A 12500-nucleotide genomic window follows, 5' to 3' on the forward strand; every position below is an offset into this window, starting at 1 on the left:
GAATGGATATAATAAATAGATTTAATTGATTTGTCTTTTAAAAACTATTTTACAAACTTTTTGTCTACAAAAATTTACGTTTTACAGAAAAGCATGTTTATACCTTATGCCAAACCCGACTGAATGACGATTCCGAACAAAAAATGAAATGAACCGAAAGAAGAGATTTTGTACCGTGTATCGAACCAAGAAAAAATACCGCGGTGAACCGATACCGAGGTGAACCTTTCACTCCTACTGACAGTGGGTTGTGTGAATTCTTGTTAGCTTGACCATGTGTTGCGTTAACTTGTGTTAACGTGACAGCGTGTTGTGTGAAATAGTGTATAAAGTGTAAGTGTGACAGTGTGTTGTGTAAACTTGTGTTAGCTAGACAGAGTGTTGATTTAACTCGTATTAGCGAGACTTCATGTTGTGTTACTGTAAACTCGTGTTAGTGAGACTGCCTGTTGTGTAAACTAGTGTTAGCGACACTGCGTGTTGTGTAAACTCATGTAAGCAAGACAGCGTGTTGTGTGAACTCTTATAAACGAGACAGCATGTTGTGTAAATCGTGTTAGCGTGACAGTGTGTTGTGTGAACTTGTTATCCTGAAAATTTGTTGTGTGAACTGGTGTTAGATAGATAGACAGTGTGTTTTTTTAACTCATGTTAGCGAGATTGCATATTGTGTGAACTCATGTTAGACAGACTGCGTGTTTTGTGAACTTGTGTTAGCGATATTGCATGTTTTTTGAATTTGTGTTAGCGTGACAGTGTGTTGTGTGCGTGACAGTGTGTTGTGTGAAATGGTATTAGGATGACAGTGTGTTGTGTGAAATGGTATTAGGATGTGTGTTTGTGGTGAAACTTGTGTTAGTGAATAGTGAGACAGGAATTCGTGTTAGCGTGACAGTGTGTTGTGTGTGTTAGCCTGACAGTGTGTTGTGTGAAATGGTATTAGAATGACAGTGTGTTGTGTGAAATGGTATTAGGATGACAGTGTGTTATCGCAACAGCATTTGGTGCGAACTTGTGTTAGTGAATAGTGAGACAGCCTGTTTTGTGACTTTGTGTTAGGGTGACAGTGTATTGTGTAAACTCATGTTAACATGACAGTGTATTGTGTAAACTCGTGTTAGTGAGACTGCGTGTTGTGTAAACTCATGTTAGCGTGACAGTGTGTTGTGTGAATTCATCTAAGCGTGACAGTGTGTTGCGTGTACTTGTGTTAGCTAGACAGTGTGTTGTATGAACTCATATTAGCGAGACTGCGTGTTGTGTAAAACTTGTGTTAGCAACACAGCGTGTTGTGTGAACTTGTGTTAGCGAGACAGGGTGTTTGTGAATTTGTGTTAGCATGATAGTGTGTTGTGTGAACTCGTGTTAGCCTGATATTTTGTTGTGTGAAATTGTATTAGCGTGACAGTGTGTTGTGTGTTAGTGTGACAGCGTGTGGTGCGAACTTGTGTTAGTGCGAAAGTGTTTTTCAGTGTTGTGATGGCGAGCTGTGTGATAGCCTAATGGCGTCTTTTGTGTCGGTAAGATGGCACGCTTTTATGAAAGTGCTATTGAGCTTTAGCAAGTGGCCCTATCTGGACACGCCTTATTATAATTGATCAGTTCTCAGATATACAGTGAATTACCGGTATAATTGTCACCATGAAATCAGCATTTACAGTTGCAATTACCTAGTTAGTAATCTTAAGATATTGGTTTGCAAATTATGGTGTTCCAATGATGTGAAGTTGCAGTGTGTTAGCATGTTAATTTCAACAGACTGCCACTCCAATGCAGCTTTAAACAACACGCTGCTGTGTTTACACAAAACAAAATATCATGCAAACACAACTCTAAACAATCTGTTGAGTGTTAGCTTCACTGCATGTTGGATTCAGTGTGCTGGCATATTATCACTGACGTACATGCTAGCACATTGTCACCTCATGCTAGTATGTTGTCATAATTAAATACTCTAGCACATTATCCTAAACCCACAAGTGCATGATTACTTTGCACTTGTATGTTGTCTTATTAGGGGATAGCATAAATGACTGCCTTAATTGGTGTAAACTTCTTTTAATTGATGAAAGAGTACATTAAAATTTACAAATTATACACAGAAAATGTGACAATATCTTATCTCTCAATTTGATAATTTAATTTATAATTTCATGAATTGCACTTTTTATTAGTAAAAGAATTATAAATTAAAAAATTTCAATTTCTTTTGGATAGGTGTGACTCATCTGAATACTGAATTTTGATACCAAGCATGACCATGATTTGCCAGAAGATCATCTGTTTGGATGTGACATGGAATAAACAGCATAGTGAAAATAAGTCAAGTTTTGGTTTGTGAAGACAATTTTTAAACACACTGTGTATCATTTTTAAATTTTGATTTGACAACATAAATCCACAAATATGAACATATCAATTGCTCTCAGTTTTTCAAGTGAAATAGTTTTTGTAACAGAAATACATGTACCAGTAATTACATTGGAATAAATGTTATTTTTAAATATAATAATATTTTGTTTATGTAGCATGTTGACCTCTCTATTAAGGTCTTCCCTTTCAAAGTTTAGACTTACTTATTCTAATGATTAAGAAAGATCCTCTGTCTTCAGCAGGAATATAAGATCTTGTAATACATGTATGTGTATTTTTTACAGTATAATGTAAAAAAAATTGTTATTTTGGCACATACAACTAATTAAAGGCATAAACATGTGTATGATTCCAAGGAATTCAGTACATAGGGCATGTACATGTAGTTTTCTAAAACAAGATTGAAGAGATGTCCAGTCGCATTTCAATGTCAACTGCAAAACTGTGCCTGTTGCATACTTATTAGCCCATCTGAGCTAAAGGAACCAGTAAATTTTTTAAAAACATAATTTTATCCATTATCATCATTGTCTAAAATTTCACAATATCATTTTCCAGAACCAAAGTGAAACTTGGCACAGAGCATCCTTAGTGTAGGGGATTCAAATTGTTCTTATGCAGGGCAATACCTTCAAAGAGATTTGTTTCTTTAATGCTGTAAATGTATTATATTTAGCTTGTACAATATTTGGTGGAAATTGACTTTTGAATAAGTTAGCGTAGATATTCTTATTTATGTTTATGTACAAGACTTTTAGCTTTGTACTTGATTAAGTGATTGCTGCATTCCGCCAAAGCCGCTAAAAAAGAATACACAGCCATATGTAATATGTTCACAATATACCTTTCAGAGAATTTTACACTCCTATTGAGGTACCACCAGTTGCTAGTGGAAAGCTTCAAATTCGAAAAATACACAACACATTTCTGTGCGTTTATTATAAAAGTATTGTTCTACTTACTGATTGCAACTAATGAAGATTGTTCATCATTATTGTAAATACATTTGGATTTTTTGAATTATTATATAATTTGTTTATTTTATTTACCTAGTTATATTGTGTATTAAATGATTTTAAAGCCATTTTTAAGATGGTAATGTAGCAAAACACTTATGTTTCTGTAGTATGACACGTTTCACAAACATAATTGCAACAAACATGATATATTCGAAATCAAAAGTCATAATATTGGAAGTTAAACTGTTGTAGATATGTTTTCAAGATTACTGTTAGAGAGAGTACCCTTTAAACCTAATACTCACACCAAATTAAAGAATTCAAGTAAGGGTTTTTGAGACTCGAAAAAGAGAAGAAATTGAAAAAGAGAATGTTAGCAAAGTTGACAATCTAGATTGACTAGATTTTTGAAACATTTAATCTTTTGCTTATCGCTAGGAAGGAAGACCCACTCGTTGCTTTGCAACGAGCTTTGCTCTAGTTATTATTATTTATTTTTTCCCCAAAATCTTGTGCAGGCGATTTCTCGAAAACTATTCAGTGGTTTTTCATGAAATTTTCACAAAATATGTGTTGTTATATGAAGTTAATTCCGGCAAATTATTTTTTGGAAAATTCACTTCTGGTGCCGATATCGCCCTTTATGGAAAATTTTTCCTGATTTTAAAATGCGATTTTGCACTTTTCTCAAAAACGGCTAAGGATATGAAAGCTGAAATTTTTGGAGATGATAGACATGACCATGTTGTGGACATGGCAGAATTGCCTTTTTGCGTCGTCAGTACTTCCGGTAGTTATGGAAGCAAATTCAAAAAAAAATCGTATTTTGAGTGATTTTTTTGTTTTTTGTATTTTTCATTAAAATATTTATTTTGTTAAAAGAACTTATAATGCTTACTATTTAACATTGGTGTTGAAAATCTAAAGATTTTTTAGATATTTGATTCAAAAATCTGAAGCGGGACTCAAAATTAAGCGGCTGTCTCTGAAAGGGGCCATTTCGCAGTAGGGGTTCAATAACTTTTTAAAAGTCAATATTTTGAAATATTCTGACATAAAGATAATGAAATGTTCATCTCAACCATCTACAACTATATATTGGAGGAGTTTCCCGTTACTTGTTTATATTATAATAGATAATCAAAATGTAAATATTGTAATTAATGTCAACAATCTACCACTGTGTTTATCAATTGACTAATGCTAAATCTTTGATGCTTTATATCTCGAAAGTAGAAATATTTTGATAAGCAATATTGAAACAAAATATGTTCAAAAGAATGACAGTCTAATTTTACAATATGACCTTTCATTGCTAATAACGTCCCCATTATCATTGATTAAGGGTGTAAGGGGGCAGTACAGCCAACTGGCTTTTCTTTTTGATACAGAAACCAATGATTTATCAATCAAATCAATTGTGCAAACGTAGTCAGAATGACTAGTTAAAATGTAATTGTGTGAACACAAAATGTTCAAAATGTTAAAGATCTTGTAAGATTGTAGGGATGGCTAGAGAATAAAGGCAACTTGGGCATTTATACACCAGGCAGATGTTAAAGGCTAAATCAAGAGGCACTTCAGGCAGATAACTCTTTATCGGTTTATATTTTGTTGTACAGTATACTGAGGCAAAAATGTTCATCTGCAAGGCATGCCGGTACAACTATATATATATAATTTACAAAGCACTTAGGTACATTTGATTTAAAGACACCAGGGGCAGGTGTCATAAATCTGATATATTGCATTCAATCATATCCCCAGTAAAAGGGAGAAAATTTTGAGCAAGGAATATTGACCGCTCAGACAACAGTTGTTCAGTAGTAATGTTGCAAACAATCTTAAAACTTTCATTTCCGTTTCACTGCTTTAGTGTAACTGTTAGATACGATTGCTTTTTCCCTGTGTATAATGTGTTACGATTTTATATTCTTAACGTCAAAATAAAATAAAGGCGCTGAAGAATGTTTTATTTTTAAAATTTAATTGATTTTATCATACATATCTAATAGATCAGATCCAAAGAAAAGGCGCGAATATTTACTCGTGGCGTTTGGCGCGAAAGAATGCTTTTTATAATTCTTAGACAGGTGAACTGTTGCAAAAGTACCTTGGTATACACAAGTATATTAGCAGTAAGTATTCCCAATAGCTTAATGGTTAGCGCGTTGGGGATATAAAATCTACAAAAAAATTATGCATTTCACGTTTTATGGACATAATTCAATCCTCCTTGTGACCAAAATTTTGAATCTCTTTTCAGCTCGATTTTACGTGGGAATCTTTTGATAACGGACGGAAGACCAAAGTTGCTCGCAACGAATATCTAGTTATTATTATTTTTTTTCAACCGATGCAACCTTTCAGGCGATTTCTCGAAACGCCTCGACGGTTTTTATGAAACTTTCAGCAATGATGGAAACTAGCAAAAACTTCATTTTTTAATATCGTCACTTCCGAAAAAGAGATATGGCAATTTTTCAAAATGTTTTTAAAGTGTCATTTTGTCCGATGAGTGTTTAGGGCCCCTAAATATTTCTATTTAGCATATCTAAATCTAAATATTTCGAAAAAGTTGGAGATTGGGTCCTGAAACTTTCAGGGGGGATGATAGGGGCCAAAACTCTAGATTTGATAACTCTTTATGGTTAATATTTTCCGTAATACATTCCAAGGAAGTATGTTAAAAATAACCATCAAAATTTTATTTTTTTCTTTTTAAAATGATTTCCATGGAGGCAAATTAGAGTGTCTCAAGTACTATTATGTCCACCGGAAGTTATTTTTTTAAACCGGAAGGGAGTCCAAAAAATGATCAATTTTCCTGAAATTATCAGGGATGATTCCTTTCAAATCAGAAAGGAGTTATAACAATATCAACCTTTTTAAGTTTTCCGGTCACACCGGAAGTGAATTATAAAGACCGGAAGTTGTTTGAAATTGAAAATTTCTCTTGAATTCCAAGCATATTCTCACGTATATTGAATAATTGATCTAAAGACATTTTTTTATTTAAAGTTGATTTATACCGTTATCAAAAATCGAACGGAAGACCTACTCGTTGCTTGCAACGAGATCTCATCTAGTTAGGGTCTTCCGTCTCCAGCGGAAGACCCTTCTGTTATTCTATTGTTTCTTTTTCACTTTTATTATTATTATTATTTTTTTCTTTACACATTTTTGTGCAGACGATTTCTCAGAGATGCTTGGGTGGATTATGAAATTTTCAGGAATGATGTATCATGAACTAAACCTTATTCATATTTTTTATTTTTTGAAAAATCACTTCCGGTTGGAGTTATCGCCCTTTTCGAATTTTTAAGTGACCATTTTGTCAACATAAAAACTCAAAATCGACAAAAGCTAGAATGTTGTCCTTTTCAGGACTAATAGACGACATATTGTAGTTTTGCACCTATACTTTCAAATCTTTCGGAAGTGCCTAGTATGGAAGCTCGGTAGGGGTCAAAATATAGGACACGAATCATGAAAATTTTTTGAGACATTTTCCATTATATCTTTTAAAGTATAAATATTTTGTTAAAACATAATGAACACAAATATTTGTGAAAAATGATAAGATCTTTCATATGATATCAAGAAATAAGTGCTGACTCATCACATTAGGGGCAGAGAGGGGCCAAAAGTGTTTATCTAATAACTCTTTAGCAGTCAATATTTTGTTATACATTACTGAAGCAAAAATGTTTATCTCAACAATCTTACAACTATATATTATAATTTTTATGTCGTATTCTACATAATTAGGGGCCAGAAGGGGCCAGAATGCTAAATCTTTGATGCTTTATATCTCGAAAGAGAGAAATATTTTGATAAGCAATATTGAACAAAAGTTGCTCAAAATAATGTTCTAAACAATATGCAACCTTTCATTTTTTCTAAACGTCCCCATTAGGGAGTTGAAGGGTTGGCCCCTAAATATTTCTTTTGCAAATAACTCGAAAACGAAAAAGAATCTCTGAATAATTGTTGAACAAAGTGTTCAAAATCCTATGAGCTTCAAAATAAAATCCAGAAAAAGGGGCTGGGCACTCAAATTAGGGGCCAAGAGGGGCCAAAAGTCTTTAATCGATAACTCTTTATCAGTTAATATTTTGTAATACATTACTGAAGCAAAGATGTTTATCTCAACCATCTACAACTATATATTATGGTTTTTATGTCGTATGTTTCATAATTAGGGGCCACAAGGGGCCAGAATGCTTAAACTTTGATGCTTTATATCTCGAAAGAGAGAAATATTTTGATAAGCAACACTGAACAAAAGATGTTCAAAATAATGTTCCAAACAATATGCAACCTTTCATTTTTTGCTAAACGTTCCCATTAAGGAGTTGAAGGGTTGGCCCCTAAACATTTCTTTTGCTAATAGCTCAAAAACGAAAAGAATTTCTGAATAGTTGTAGAACACAAAATGTTTAAAATCTTAAGATCTTTAAGATGAAATCCCGAAAAAGGGGCTGGGCACTCGAATTAGGGGCCAAGAGGGGCCAAAAGTCTTCAATCGATAACTCTTTATCAGTTAATATTTTGTAATACATTACTGAAGCAAAGATGTTTATCTCAACCATCTACAACTATATATTATGATTTTTATGTCGTATGGTACATAATTAGGGGCCACAAGGGGCCAGAATGCTAAATCTTTGATGCTTTATATCTCGAAAGGGAGAAATATTTTGATAAGCAATATTGAACAAAAGATGTTCAAAATAATGTTCTAAACAATATGCAACCTTTCATTTTTCGCTAAACGTCCCCATTAAGGAGTTGAAGGGTTGGCCCCTAAATATTTCTTTTGCTAATAGCTCAAAAACGAAAAAGAATTTCTGAATAGTTATTGAACAAAAAACGTTAAAAATCTTAAGAGCTTTAAGATTATATGAATAAAAAGGGCCGATTCCTAAAATTAGGGGCCGTTAGGGGGAAAAGGACGATTTTTTAAGTCTTTAATGTTCAATGTCTTTTAACAGATTGTGGTAAATCATTTTTTAGAATGAAAATCGCAATGTTCAAAATCTTATCTCATCAAGAATTACGGAAGACCTATATATTATCGTTGCTCGCAACGAGATCGTATCTAGTTATTATTAAGGTCTTCCGTCTCCAACGGAAGACCTTCTTGTTATTCTTTATATTTCTTTTTCCCTATTATTATTATTATTATTATTATTCTTACCGATTTTGTGCACGCGATTTCTCGTAAACTACTGGACCGATTCTCATGAAACTTTCACATCTGATAGGTACTGATCTGAACCTTATTGGAAATTTTTTTCGTCGATGACATCACTTCCGGTCGTGAGATATGGACTATTTTCTGATTTTAAAATGCAATTTTGTCTTGATTTAGTAGCGAAAACTGCTGAAGATATGAACTGAAGATTAATTGGAGATGATAGTTCATGACTTATAGCGTTGCAGAATCGCCTTTTCGTGCGACGTCAGTACTTCCGGTCGAAACCGGAAGCGAATTTAAAAAACGTAATTTTTCAACTTTTCTTTTTTAAAATTTTTGTTTTAGAATTAAATAGAGACCCTTTTGCAGAAGCCAAATATGTAATTTGTTTGAAAATCGAAAAAGCCAATCTCGAGATATTTGCATTTGAAAACGCGAAGCGGCGATCCCGATGGCCGAATGGTTAGCGCGTTGGATTGTCACGCGGGCGACCCGGGTTCGATCCCCCGTGTGTTCAAAAAATTTTATCACTTTTTCTGCTCGATTTTTCGATTTTTATTAATTTTAGACCATTTGCAACAACATATTTTCAACTTTTAAGTATATCTTACGTAATAAGGGGTCACAAGGGGCCAGAATGCTAAATCTTTGACGCTTCATATCTTGAAAAGAGGGAATATTTTGATAAGCAATATTGAACAAAAGATGGTCAGAATAATATTCTAAACAATATGCATACTTTGAATTTTTGTAAAATGGCCCCATTAAGGACTTGTAGGGGTGGCCCCTTAATATTTCCATTCAGCATATCTTCCAAACGAAAAGAAATCTCTGAATAGTTGTTGAACAAAAAGTCTTTGAAATCACAAGACCTTTCATTTGATATCAAGAAAAAGGGGCTGACCCCTCAAATTAGGGGCTCAGAGGGGCCAAAAGTCTTTATCTTTAACTCTTAAATGATCAATATTTTGTGATACATTATAGAAGCAAAGGTATTCATCTTAACGATTTGCAACAATATATGATACAACTTGGATCATGTGTTACGTAATTAGGGGTCACAAGGGGCCAGAATGTCAGATCTTTGACGCTTTATATCTCAAAAAGGGGGAATATTTTGATAAGCAATATTGAACCAAAGTTGGTCAGAATAATGTTCTCAACAATATGCATACTTTGAATTTTTTGTAAAATGGCCCCATTAAGGACTTGTAGGGGTGGCCCCTAAATATTTATATGCATATCTCCACAATGAAACGAAATCTCTGAATAGGTGTTGAACAAAAAAGCTTTGAAATCACAAGACCTTTCATTTGATATCAAGAAAAAGGGGCTGACCCCTCAAATTAGGGGCTCAGAGGAGCCAAAAGTCTTTTATCTTTAACTCTTAAATGATCAATATTTTGTGATACATTATAGAAGCAAAGTTGTTCATATTAACGATTTGCAACAATATATGATACAATTAGGATCATGTGTTACGTAATTAGGGGTCACAAGGGCCAGAATGCTAAATCTTTGACGCTTCATATCTTGAAAATGGGGAATATTTTGATAAGCAATATTGAACAAAAGATGGTCAGAATAATATTCTAAACAATATGCATACTTTGAATTTTTGAAAAATGGCCCCATTAAGGACTTGTAGGGGTGGCCCCTAAATATCAATATGAAGCATATCTCCACAACGAAAAGAAATCTCTGAATAGGTGTTGAACAAAAAGTCTTTGAAATCACAAGACCTTTCATTTGATATCAAGAAAAAGGGGCTGACCCCTCAAATTAGGGGCTCAGAGGGGCCAAAAGTCTTTCATCTTTAACTCTTAAATGATCAATATTTTGTGATACATTATAGAAGCAAAAGTATTCATCTTAACAGTATGCAACAATATATGATAGAATTTGGATCATATGTTACGTAATTAAGGGTAACAAAGGGCCAGAATGCTAAATATTTGACGATTCATATCTTTGAAAATGGGGAATATTTTGATAAGCAATATTGAACAAAAGATGGTCAGAATAATATTCTAAACAATATGCATACATTGAATTTTTGAAAAATGGACCCATTAAGGACTTGTAGGGGTGGCCCCTAAATATCAATATGAAGCATATCTCCACAACGAAAAGAAATCTCTGAATAGGTGTTGAACAAAAAGTCTTTAAAATTACAAGACCTTTCATTTGATATCAAGAAAAAGGGGCTGACACCTTAAAATAGGGGCTTAAAGGGGCCAAAAGTCTTGCATCTGTACCTCTTTAATGATCAATATTTTGTGATACATTACAGAAGCAAAGATATACATCTTAACGACTTGCAACAATATAATATAAATTTTTGGCCATATCTTACGTAATAAGGGGTCGCAATGCGGCCAAAATGCTATTTTTTGTCATGCTTTACGTCTTGAAAGGAGGGGTGTATTTTTATAAGCCATATTGAACAAAAGATGTTCAGAAAATCGTGATAAAAATGAGAAACTTTAAATTCATTGAAGGAAAACTTAATGTCATTCTCTTTTAACGAATATCTCAGTCAAAATCACATCTCATCTTATCGAGAAATTCAACGGAAGACCTACTCGTTGCTCGCAACGAGATCTCATCTAGTTATTATTCTTTTTTCTTCTTATTTCTTCTCCGGACTTTTTTTGTCCGGAAGTGTTCTCAGAAACTGTTCACCCAACTAAGTTAAAACCTTTTTAGGGTTAATAGGTGTGTTGTGTAGATGTGCTGAACGAAGGTCATTTTGCGCGCATACGCCTGCACGTGCGGGCGCGTGAAGTGAGTTATTAGACCGAACTCACGCGCGTGCACGTGCGCTTTGCTCTGATTGGCTGAAACTAAAATCTCAATATCTCTTTTGTTTTTTGATGAAACCCTTTCAAATTTTAAACATAGTCATGCATTAGAATATCCTACAATATGATATATAAAAAATTTCACGAAATCACGCGCATGCACGTGTGCTGCAATCTGATTGGCTGAAACTTTAAATGGCTATATCTCCTTTATTTTTTGACAAAATGCTTTGAAATTTAAAACGTAGTCATGCATTAGGATATCCTACAATATGATATAAAAAAAAATTCATGAAATCACGCGCATGCATGTGTGCTGCAATTTGATTGGCTGAAACTTTAAATGGCTATATCTCATTTGTTTTTTGATGAAATGCTTTGAAATTTAAAACATAGTCATACATTAAGACATCTTACGATATGATTCAGAAAAATATTTATGAAATCACGCGCATACACGTGTGCTGCAATCTGATTGGTCAAAACTTGAAATGGCTATAACTCCCTTGTTTTTCAACCAAACAGGATGTGATTAAGAACATAGATAAATATAAGGGACTCTTACAAGAAGGTATTGTCGTCATGCACGTGCACGCACGTGCATGCATTTGGAATGAGTGAAATTAAAAATACACTTGAATGCCTGATTTTAATACTTTTGGACTGAATGCTTTAATATATACTATATTTAAATATGATAAATAGTGTAGACAAGATGATATGATCTTAACGCACATGCATTCACATGCGATTGGGTGCAATGCTAAAATTTGAATATAATTGGTATCCTTCTGAGAAAACGTTGTTAAAGTAAAAAATGCACAGAATTTGTCTTATTTAATGAAGCTTACAGGGAATGTGGCACCAAAAGGGAGTTGGGGAGCGTTTGGGGAACATCTGTAACGGTGCCCGTTACAATTAGCACTAGTTATTATTCTTATTATTATTATTATTATTTTTCTTCCTGGGAAAATCTTTTCCGCGAGTGATCTTGTAAACTACACATCCGACTTAGGTGAAACCTTTTTAGGGTAAGTAGGCATGTTATGTAGATTTGCGGAATCAAGGTCATTTTGCGCGCACGTGCTTGCAAGAGCGCGCACGTGCAAAACTTAAAATGACCAATATATAATGGATATAACCGTAACTTTTTAGCTCACC

This window comes from Saccostrea cucullata, unplaced genomic scaffold (genome assembly GCF_032062105.1).
Source record: "Saccostrea cucullata isolate Sc308-1 unplaced genomic scaffold, CSIRO_AGI_Scuc_v1 ctg8404, whole genome shotgun sequence".
Taxonomy (NCBI): Eukaryota; Metazoa; Mollusca; class Bivalvia; order Ostreida; family Ostreidae; genus Saccostrea; species Saccostrea cuccullata.